Source organism: Leuresthes tenuis, unplaced genomic scaffold (assembly GCF_036924035.1).
Source record: "Leuresthes tenuis unplaced genomic scaffold, fLeuTen1.0.hap1 SCAF_108, whole genome shotgun sequence".
Classification (NCBI taxonomy): domain Eukaryota; kingdom Metazoa; phylum Chordata; class Actinopteri; order Atheriniformes; family Atherinopsidae; genus Leuresthes; species Leuresthes tenuis.
In genome coordinates, this window is record NW_027325462.1 from 125167 (window position 1) to 136100 (window position 10934).

At 41.5% G+C, this 10934-nt stretch overlaps 2 non-coding genes across 2 annotated transcripts; both read left to right on the forward strand.

Annotated features, from left to right (window-relative positions):
- Positions 1-5775: 5775 nt before the first annotated feature.
- Positions 5776-5889, forward strand: LOC140287098 (U5 spliceosomal RNA). The gene has a single exon (XR_011911458.1). It is a non-coding gene; the product is annotated as a U5 spliceosomal RNA (small nuclear RNA).
- Positions 5890-6197: 308 nt separating this feature from the next.
- On the forward strand, positions 6198-6381 carry LOC140287073 (U2 spliceosomal RNA). The gene has a single exon (XR_011911439.1). It is a non-coding gene; the product is annotated as a U2 spliceosomal RNA (small nuclear RNA).
- Positions 6382-10934: the final 4553 nt, after the last annotated feature.

A 10934-nucleotide genomic window follows, 5' to 3' on the forward strand; every position in this document is an offset into this window, starting at 1 on the left:
CCGCTTTTGATGATGTATGGTCCAGTATTCTTACCTTTTCTAACACATTTTTCAGCAATTATGGTTGGACATTCACACCTACTCACAGCTGGACACCTCCGCTCCCGCTTTTGATCATACAATGTCGGGACATCGCTCCTTGTCTTACCAGCTTTTTACAAACTTTAGTCGAACATTCACACCTTCTTGCAGCTGAACACCTCCGCTCCCGCTTTTGATGATGTATAGTCGGGCTTTCGAGCCTTTTCTTACCCGGTTTTTACAAATTATGGTTGGACATTCAGACCTTGCAGCCGAACACCTCCGCTCTCTCTTTTGATCATACATTGTTGGGCATTCGCACCTTGTCTTACCCGCTTTTTACAAACTATAGTCAGACATTCACACCTTGCAGCTGAACCTCCGCTCCCTGTTTTGATCATGTATGGTCTGGCAATACTACCTTTTCTTCCCCCGTTTGTGAGTAATTATGGCTGGACATTCACACCTACTTGCAGTCGAACAGCTCTGCTCCCGCTTTTGATTATGTTTGGTTTGATATTCGAACCTTTTCTTAACTGCTTTTTACAAACCATGGTCGGACTTTCACACCTTCTTGTAGCCGAACAACTCCGCTCCCGATATTGATTGTGTACAGTCGGGTATTTTAACCTTTTCTTACCCGCTTTTTACCAACTATGGTCGGACATTCACACCGTCTTACAGCGGAACACCTCCGCTCCCGCTTTTTATGGTGTATAGTCGGGCATTCGAACCTTTTCTTACCCGCTATTTACAAACTATGGTAGGACATTCAAACCTTCGTGTATCCGAAAACCTCCGCTCTCTCTTTTGATCATACATTGTCGGACATTCGCACCTTTTCTTACCCACTTTATACAAACCATGGTCGGACTGTCACACCTTCTTGTAGCCGAACACATCCGCTCCCGCTATTGATTGTGTACAGTCGGGTATTTTAACCTTTTCTTACCCGCTTTTTACCAAGTATGGTCGGACATTCACACCTTCGTACAGCGGAACACCTCCGCTCCCTCTTTTGATGGTGTATGTTCGGGTATTCAAACCTTTTCTTACCCGCTTTTTCCAAACTATGGTCGGCTATTCACAGCTTCCTCTCCACCATACTTGTATGGTGGGATATTCACACCCACTTGCATCCGAAAACCTCCGCCCCAAATTTTGTTGATATTTAGTCGGATTCGCACCTTACGAGTTTTTGGCAAACTATGGCCTTCTTGCAGCCAAACAACTCTGATCTTGCTTTTGATGATGTAAGGTTGGGCATTCAGACCTTGCTTCACCTGCTTTTCACCAAATATAGTCGGACATTCACACCTTCTTGCAGCCGAACACTTCCGCTCCACCTTTTAGTGTTCTATCACACCTTTTTTTTCACCGCATTTTATACATTATGGTTGGACATTTTCAACCACTTTCATCCGAAGACCTCTCCTCCCGCTTTTGTTAATATATTTGAACTTTAGTTTGACATTCAAACCTTCTTGCATCTGAACCACCTCCGCTCCCTGTTTTGATCATATATGGTCTGGCAATACTACCTTTTCTTACCCGTTTGTGAGTAATTATGGCTGGACATTCACACCTACTTGCAGCCGAACACCACTTTTCCCGCTTTTGATGATGTATGGTCCGGCATTCTAGTCTTTTCTAACACATTTTTCAGCAATTATGGTTTGACATTCACACCTACTCACAGCCGAACACTTCCGCTCCCGCATTTGATGGTGTATAGTCGGGCATTCTCACCCTTTCTCATCAGCTTTTTGCAAATTATGATCTGACATTCACACCTACTTGCAGTCGAACAGCTCTGCTCCCGCTTTTGATTATGTTTGGTTGGATATTCGAAACTTTTCTTCACTGCTTTTTACAAACTTTGGTCGGACGTTCACACCTTCTTGCAGCCGAACACCTCCGCTTCCGCTTTTGATTGTATATATTTGGGCATTCGAACCTTTTCTTACCCACTTTTTACAAACCATGGTCGGACTTTCACACCTTCTTGCAGCCGAACAACTCCGCTCCCGCTATTGATTGTGTACAGTCGGGTATTTTAACCTTTTCTTACCCGCTTTTTACCAACTATTGTTGGACATTCACACCGTCTTACAGCGGAACACCTCCGCTCCCTCTTTTGATGGTGTATGTTCGGGCATTCGAACCTTTTCTTACCCGCATTTTACGAACTATGGTCGGACATTCAAACCTTCTTTTAGCCGAACACATCCACTCCTGCTTTTGATGATGTATGGTTGAGCATTCGCACCTTTTCTTACGCATTTTTTACAAACTATGGTCGGACATTCACACCTTCTTGCAGCTGAACACCTCCTCTCCCGCTTATGATGATGTGTGGTTTGATATTCGAAAATTTTCTTTCATGTTTTCTAGCAATTATTGATGGACATTCAGACCTTCTTGCAGCTGAACACCTCCGCTCCCGCTTTTGATGATGTATAGTCGGGCTTTCGAGCCTTTTCTTCCCCGGTTTTTAAAAAATTATTGTTGGACATTCAGACCTTCTTGCAGCCGAAAACCTCCGCTCCCTATTTTGATCATACATTGTCGGGCATTCGCACCTTCTCTTACCCGCTTTTTACAAACCAGGGTCGGACTTTCACACCTTTTAGTAGCCGAACAACTCCGCTCCCGCTATTGATTGTGTACAGTCGGGTATTTTCACCTTTTCTTACCCGCTTTTTACCAACTATGGTCAGACATTCACACCTTCTTACAGTGGAACACCTCCGCTCCCTCTTTTGATGGTGTATGTTCGGGCATTCGAACCTTTTCTTACCCGCTTTTTACAAACTATGGTCGGACATTAAAACCTTCTTGTAGCCGAACACATCCACTCCTGCTTTTGATGATGTATGGTTGGGCATTCGTACCTTTTCTTACCCATTTTGCAGTAATTATGGGTGGACATTCACACCTTTTTGCATTTTAACACCTCCTCTCCCGCTTATGATCATGTGCGGTTTGATATTCGAAAATTCTCTTCCATGTTTTCTAGCAATTATTGATGGACATTCAGACCGTCTTGAAGCTGAACACCTCCGCTCCAGCTGTTGATGGTGTATAGTCGGGCTTTCGAGCCTTTTCTTCCCCGATTTTTACAAATTATGGATGGACATTCAGAACTTGTTTCAGCCGAAAATCTCCGCTCCCTCTTTTGATGATACATTGTCGGGCATTCGCACCTTTTCTTACCCGCTTTTTACAAACCATGGTCGGACTTTCACACCTTTTAGTAGCGGAACAACTCTGCTCCCGCTATTGATTGTGTACAATCGGGTATTTTAACCTTTTCTTACCCGCTTTTTGCCAACTATGGTCGGACATTCACACCTTCTTACAGCGGAACACCTCCGCTCCCTCCTTTGATGGTGTATGTTCGGGCATTCGAACCTTTTCTTACCCGCTTTTTACAAACTATGGTCAGACATTCACACCTTCTTGCAGCCGAACACTTCCGCTCTACCTTTTAGTGTTCTATGGGGTATTCACACCTTTTTTTTCACCGCATTTTATAGATTATGGTTGTAAATTCTCACCCACTCTTATCCGAAGACCTCTCCTCCTGCTTTGGTTAATATATAGTCGGGCATTCGAACCTTTTCTTACCCGCTTTTTACAAATTATGGTCGAACATTCACACCTACTTGCAGCCGAACACCTCCGCTCCCGCTTTTGATGGTGTATAGTCGGGCATTCGCACCTACTTGCAGCCGAATACTTCCGCTCCACCTTTTAGTTATGTATGGTTGGCATTTGCACCTTTTCTTACCCTTTCTTACCCTACTGATTGCTTAAGATTAAGTGTTTTTTTCTCAAACTACAACATTTTTTTAATTGTTGAAACTTGATTTGAAGTGGATAAATAAGGAGGACAAACAGTTTTAAGTTTGGCTGATAGAAGGAATTAATTTTATAGCAAAATCTGTATTTCGTCATATGTCGAGAGATGCTTATTGCTGAAGAAGTTCTTTCTCATTCTACAAAGTACAACGTTGTTTATCGTTGAAACTTGATTAGACATGAATAAATATGAAGGACAAAGCAGTCTTAACTTGGTTAGAGTTAAGGAATTCGTTTTATAGGAGAATCCGAATTCGTGCATAACTCGTAAAATAGAGCTTATTTTCGGATTCCTGAAGAATGAGTCTGGTTCTTTCTCATAATACAAAGTTTGTTGTTCATTGTTGAAACTTCATCAGAAGTGAAGAAATAAATGAATGCCTATCAACAAATGTGGGATCTAAACTCTAGTGCTTCCTCTAAAATAATTTCCTTTCTCAATTCAGAAATGTGTGTGTGTAAGTCACAACACCCGTGACACCAAAACGGCTTTCTTTTCTCTCTTTTCTCTACACTCTGCACTGTGAGCACACACACCAAATCAGAAAGGCTTTTTTCTCTCTTTTCTACATTATGGACTGTGGGGACACAAAACCGCTCTCTCTTTTTTTTTTTGATTGTGTGCCAGGGCGTTGTCTCACGTATTAGATTATGCTTACGATACGAATGGGTTTATCAGTCACATCAGAATCCATACATACTGATCCTCCCGTAATAAAATGGTCGGATCTTATCAAACACACTTTGTTTCTTGTGACAATCAAGTCAGCGAAACAGCGTATACACGTCAAGACACTGAATCAAGTTTGCCACAAGAACTCATAAAAGTTTGGCAGTATTGCTCTGCCGTCAGCAATCATACACCCATTTTATTTTCGTGAGACATGTGCAGTCACCTGTTCATCTACTGTTCTATCACTATGAATTAGTTTATCTATTATCAATAAGGATACTTCTACAACTACTATCAAAGTATGTCCAGACTTCTTATGTTGTCAGTTGCTATATATGAATAAGTGGGTAGCTACTGACAAGCATTAAGCATGTCACACAGCCCAAACATATAACATTTCAGGACACACCACACAGTTAACAACCACAGTGAAGTGTCAAAGCCCAAACATGTAACATTCAACAGGACACTTACACAACACATTCAAATCAAACAGTCAGACAACATACAAGAACATATACCCCAGCCGGCATTGCTCCCTGCCTATTTTCCTACAGCTCACTATGTGTGCGCACACCTTTATTCACAAACTCTTCAACTTATACTCTTTTACCAAAGCTGCTACAGCTCGATTGGCCGAATACCCTTAGATCCTATTTCGGTGAATTTGACATCTGCCTTACATGTAACAGATTAGCGGTTTAGCAGTTTTAATTTAGTTTGAGTGAAGGAATTCATTTTATAGCAAAATCCGAAATCGTGAAGAACTCATGAAAGTAAGCTTATTCTCGGATTCCTGAAACTTTAGATTTGCTCTTTCTTTTACTGCAAAGTACAACGTTGTTTTTTTTTTTGTTTAAATCTGTCTAGACATGGTAAATGTGAAGGACAAAGCAGTTTTAACATAGTTTGAGTGAAGGAATTCATTTTATAGATAAAATCCCAAGAGTCTGCTGAGAAAAGAGAGTGAATGCGAAGTAGACTTTAACACGGCTCTGGGAGCGAGCCGAGTGTGGGCTAACCGGGAGAATTGCTTGAAAGAAACGCGACACCGAATGAGCGGTCAGAACAAAGCCTCAATACGGTGTTCCCGTGGTGTTTTTGTTGCTGCCTTGTCGATTGCACAGGGGCAAGCGTTTCAACCAAGCAACGCTCACCATGGGGAAGGTGGCTATGGCAACTAGCCTGATGCCCTGCTCCCGCAGTGACGGATAATCGTACTCTGGTTTCTCTTCATAACATACAAGTCTTTCGCCTTTTACTAAAGACTTTCGTGGAGAGCAGCACTAATGAGTTGTTTCTATTTTTGGCAGGCTTTACCTTTGCGGGTGAAGCCCTTTCTGTCTGTGCAAAAGAAATCTTGTTACTGTGCAGAGTGACTTCTCTGAGTAGAGTCGCCTTACTTGTTGCGATTGTGCCGATGTTCGAAGCTGGAGTGCAAAGTTGTTGCTTGAATGGTGCTTGCTGGAGCATGCGGGGGTGCAAAGTTATACCATTTAAAAGGGCTGAAGAGTGCTCAGTGCAGCGGGTGGGCGGAGGTGCAACGTGACACTCTGGCCACCTATGGCCATAAAAAGAACACTGCTACAAGTGCGCATTGTGCCAGCAAGGGCCCTCGGACCTGAAACCGTGGACAGTTATCGCTTCTCGGCCTTTTGGCTAAGATCAAGTGTAGTATCTGTTCTTATCAGTTTAATATGTCCTCTATACGAGGACTACATATTTAATGGATTTTTAAGAATAGGAGTTGAAAAAGAAGCTTGCTCCGTTCACTCCAAGCATCGACCCAGTACTGCAGTGCCGCTGGGAACGGTGCGCTCTTCTCTGCTCTTGTGAAAAAGCAAACAGCGGTGCAGGATGGAAGTTTCAGGGAGCCCAAGATGAAACTTTCTTTTAATCTGCTGAGAAAAGAGAGTGAATGCGAAGTAGACTTTAACACAGTTCTGGGAGCGAGCCGAGTGTGGGCTAACCGGGAGAATTGCTTGAAAGAAACGCGACACCGAATGAGTGGTCAGAACAAAGCCTCAATACGGTGTTCCCGTGGTGTTTGTGGCTGCCTTGTCTTTTGCACAGAGTAAAAGACAAGGCAGCCATCGAATAGGGCCCGATTGTTCCTACTTGGTCAGCCGAGGAGCAAGGGGGGGGAGCAAGCGTCTCAACCGAGCAAATCTCACCAAGTAGGAACAATCGGGCCCTATTCGATGGCTGCAACACCTGAAAGAGATATTGATGCGAGACCCGATCAAAAGCTTTTTCAAAGTCTAAATTTAAGATGACAAGCCGGGTGTTTCTGTCTCTAGCGTAATCAATGATGTCTCGAATCAGTACGAGGCTGTCGGTGAGTTGTCTCTCTGAGATGGCACAAGCCTGGTCTGGGTGAATTACCTCCTCTAAAACATAGGACATCCGTGTCGTTAAAACCTTGCTAAAAAGTTTACAGTCAAAGTTTAAAAGTGTGATGGGCCTCCAATTCTTTAGGTCAGTCTTATCATTTTTATCAGAAGTGAAGAAATAAATGAAAAGGTAGAAATGCCGGTCCATACATAATCAAAATCGGGAGAGGTGGTGTTCAGGTGCAAGAAGGTCTAAATGTCCATCAATAATTGCTAGAAAACATGAAAGAAAATTTTCGAAAATCAAACCACACATGATCATAAGTGGGAGAGGAGGTGTTCAGCTGCAAGAAGGTTTGAATGTCCGACTAAAGTTCAAATATATTAACAAAAGCGGGAGGAGAGGTCTTCGGATGAGAGTGGTTGAAAATTTCCAACCATAATGTATAAAATGCGGTGAAAAAAAGGTGTGATAGAACACTAAAAGGTGGAGCGGAAGTGTTCGGCTGCAAGAAGGTGTGAAAGTCCGACCATGGTTTGTAAAAAGCAGTTAAGAAAAGGTTCGAATATCCAACCAAACATAATCAAAAGCGGGAGCAGAGCTGTTCGACTGCAAGTAGGTGTGAATGTCCAGCCATAATTACTCACAAACGGGGGAAGAAAAGGTAGTATTGCCAGACCATACATGATCAAAACAGGGAGCGGAGGTTCAGCTGCAAGGTGTGAATGTCTGACTATAGTTTGTAAAAAGCGGGTAAGACAAGGTGCGAATGCCCAACAATGTATGATCAAAAGAGAGAGTGGAGGTGTTCGGCTGCAAGGTCTGAATGTCCAACCATAATTTGTAAAAACCGGGTAAGAAAAGGCTCGAAAGCCCGACTATACATCATCAAAAGCGGGAGCGGAGGTGTTCAGCTGCAAGAAGGTGTGAATGTTCGACTAAAGTTTGTAAAAAGCTGGTAAGACAAGGAGCGATGTCCCGACATTTTATGATCAAAAGCGGGAGCGGAGGTGTCCAGCTGTGAGTAGGTGTGAATGTCCGACCATAATTGCTGAAAAATGTGTTAGAAAAGGTAAGAATACTGGACCATACATCATCAAAAGCGGGAGAGGTGGTGTTCGGCTGCAAGAAGGTGTGAAAGTCCGACAATGGTTTGTAAAAAGCGGGTAAAAAAAGGCTCGAATGCCCGAATATAGATCATCAAAAGCGGAAGCGGAGGTGTTCGGATGCAAGAAGGTGTGAACGTCCGACCAAAGTTTGTAAAAAGCAGTGAAAAGCGAGAAAAAGCATTTCGTGAGTTCTGCATGATTTGGGATTTTGCTTATAAAATGCATTACTTCACTCAAACTATGTTAAAACTGATTTGTCCTTCATATTTACCATGTCTAGAAATATTTAAACAAAAAAACAACGTTGTACTTTGCAGTAAAAGAAAGAGCAAATCTAAAGTTTCAGGAATCCGAGTATAAGCCTGCTTTCATGAGTTCTGCACGATTTCGGATTTTGCTATAAAATGAATTGCTTTGCTCAAACCAAGTTAAAACTGCTTTGTCCTTCCATATTCATCAATGTCTAGATCGACTTCAACAAAGAAAAACATTGGACTTTGCAGTAGAAGAAGTTGAAATCCATCTACACATTGATAAATATGAAGGACAAAGCAGTTCCCACTTGCCCATAAGAAAATAAGCTTATTCTCGGATTCCTGATCCTTCAGTTTTGCTCTTTCTTCTACTGCAAAATACAATGTTGTTCTTTGTTGAAGTCGATCTAGACATTGATAAATATGAAGGAAAAAGAAGTTTTAACTTGGTTTGAGTGAATTAATTCATTTTATACATAAAATCCGAAATCGTGCAGAACTCATGAAAATAAGCTTATTCTCGGATTCCTAAAACTTTTGATTGGCTCTTTCTTTTACTGCAAAGTACAACGTTGTTTTTTTGTTTAAATCTATCGAGACATTGATAAATATGAAGGTAAAAGCCTTTTTAACATAGTTTGAGTGAAGGAATTGATTTTATAGATAAAATCCCAAATCATGCAGAACTCCTCAAAATGGGGCGTATGGCTTAATCACAAGTGTGGTTCTTTCTCATTCAGGGTAGTATGAGGAAGTTTATGCTTGAAATATATGTAGAAATGGGTACATATGATGGACAAAGCAGTGTTAACTTAGTTTGAGTGAAGGAATTAATTTTATACATAAAATCCCAAATCATGCAGAACGTATGAAAATAAGCTTATTCTCGGATTCCTGATCCTTCAGTTTTGCTCTTTCTTCTACTGCAAAATACAATGTTGTTCTTTGTTGAAGTCGATCTAGACATTGATAAATATGAAGGAAAAAGCAGTTTTAACTTGGTTTGAGTGAATGAATTCATTTTATACATAAAATCCGAAATCGTGCAGAACTCATGAAAATAAGCTTATTCTCGGATTCCTAAAACTTTTCATTTGCTCTTTCTTTTATTGCAAAGTACAACGTTGTTTTTTTGTTTAAATCTATCGAGACATTGATAAATATGAAGGTAAAAGCCGTTTTAACATAGTTTGAGTGTGCCGTCTCTCTGAGATGGCACAAGCCTGGTCTGGGTGAATTACCTCCTCTAAAACATAGGACATCCGTGTCGTTAAAACCTTGCTAAAAAGTTTACAGTCAAAGTTTAAAAGTGTGATGGGCCTCCAATTCTTTAGGTCAGTCTTATCATTTTTATCAGAAGTGAAGAAATAAATGAAAAGGTAGAAATGCCGGTCCATACATAATCAAAATCGGGAGAGGTGGTGTTCAGGTGCAAGAAGGTCTAAATGTCCATCAATAATTGCTAGAAAACATGAAAGAAAATTTTCGAAAATCAAACCACACATGATCATAAGTGGGAGAGGAGGTGTTCAGCTGCAAGAAGGTTTGAATGTCCGACTAAAGTTCAAATATATTAACAAAAGCGGGAGGAGAGGTCTTCGGATGAGAGTGGTTGAAAATTTCCAACCATAATGTATAAAATGCGGTGAAAAAAAGGTGTGATAGAACACTAAAAGGTGGAGCGGAAGTGTTCGGCTGCAAGAAGGTGTGAAAGTCCGACCATGGTTTGTAAAAAGCAGTTAAGAAAAGGTTCGAATATCCAACCAAACATAATCAAAAGCGGGAGCAGAGCTGTTCGACTGCAAGTAGGTGTGAATGTCCAGCCATAATTACTCACAAACGGGGGAAGAAAAGGTAGTATTGCCAGACCATACATGATCAAAACAGGGAGCGGAGGTTCAGCTGCAAGGTGTGAATGTCTGACTATAGTTTGTAAAAAGCGGGTAAGACAAGGTGCGAATGCCCAACAATGTATGATCAAAAGAGAGAGTGGAGGTGTTCGGCTGCAAGGTCTGAATGTCCAACCATAATTTGTAAAAACCGGGTAAGAAAAGGCTCGAAAGCCCGACTATACATCATCAAAAGCGGGAGCGGAGGTGTTCAGCTGCAAGAAGGTGTGAATGTTCGACTAAAGTTTGTAAAAAGCTGGTAAGACAAGGAGCGATGTCCCGACATTTTATGATCAAAAGCGGGAGCGGAGGTGTCCAGCTGTGAGTAGGTGTGAATGTCCGACCATAATTGCTGAAAAATGTGTTAGAAAAGGTAAGAATACTGGACCATACATCATCAAAAGCGGGAGAGGTGGTGTTCGGCTGCAAGAAGGTGTGAAAGTCCGACAATGGTTTGTAAAAAGCGGGTAAAAAAAGGCTCGAATGCCCGAATATAGATCATCAAAAGCGGAAGCGGAGGTGTTCGGATGCAAGAAGGTGTGAACGTCCGACCAAAGTTTGTAAAAAGCAGTGAAAAGCGAGAAAAAGCATTTCGTGAGTTCTGCATGATTTGGGATTTTGCTTATAAAATGCATTACTTCACTCAAACTATGTTAAAACTGATTTGTCCTTCATATTTACCATGTCTAGAAATATTTAAACAAAAAAACAACGTTGTACTTTGCAGTAAAAGAAAGAGCAAATCTAAAGTTTCAGGAATCCGAGTATAAGCCTGCTTTCATGAGTTCTG